The sequence below is a fragment of the Bactrocera latifrons genome, unplaced genomic scaffold (genome assembly GCF_001853355.1).
Source record: "Bactrocera latifrons isolate USDA-ARS-PBARC rearing strain unplaced genomic scaffold, ASM185335v1 scaffold_36, whole genome shotgun sequence".
Taxonomy (NCBI): Eukaryota; Metazoa; Arthropoda; class Insecta; order Diptera; family Tephritidae; genus Bactrocera; species Bactrocera latifrons.
In genome coordinates this window covers 1,763,354-1,763,980 of record NW_017537001.1, presented here as the reverse complement: position 1 = coordinate 1,763,980, position 627 = coordinate 1,763,354, and positions in this window count along the sequence as shown.

Sequence of the window (627 nt, the reverse complement as noted above, 5' to 3'; positions counted from 1 at the left end):
TTTGTTGTTTTTTGTTTAAGTTGTTGACATTTTAAACTTTTATGGAGTGTTCTCATATGCTAGTATGTGTCTGTCTATATCGTCAACTATAATGCAAAATAATGCAAAATAATGTTATATACTTTTTCATAAGTGAAGGAAACACGATGAAATAGAAACCACTCATATTGAAAAAATGTTGTTTTGTTTAGAATATGGTTATATATTGGACAGCGTAAACTTAAAAGTTTATGATACATATATGTAATATGATGTAGTGAATCGTATGCAATAAAAAGCTGAATTTCGAAATATTTGATGATACGTTGTTTTGCATTTTAAGTGACGATATGTTCTTGCATTAAAACATTGATTTTTTCTCAACGCGCGAGTAGCGTCTGCAGTCGTTTGGTTGTATTGAATATTAAACTTTGTGAAATGCTTGGAATATTGTATAAATTTGGGTATGAAGTTGCCATTCTAAGGCTTTAATTACTATCAAGTTCATAATTTCTTATGAAAAAATCATCCACTTCAAGTTTTATCAAAGTAATCGAGCACTTATGTCTTCTAAACTTTTTTTTACCAGTCCCAACTCGTGCTAAGCAACGTCGAAATTTTAAATATTAGCTTTGTGTTTTTCAGTAA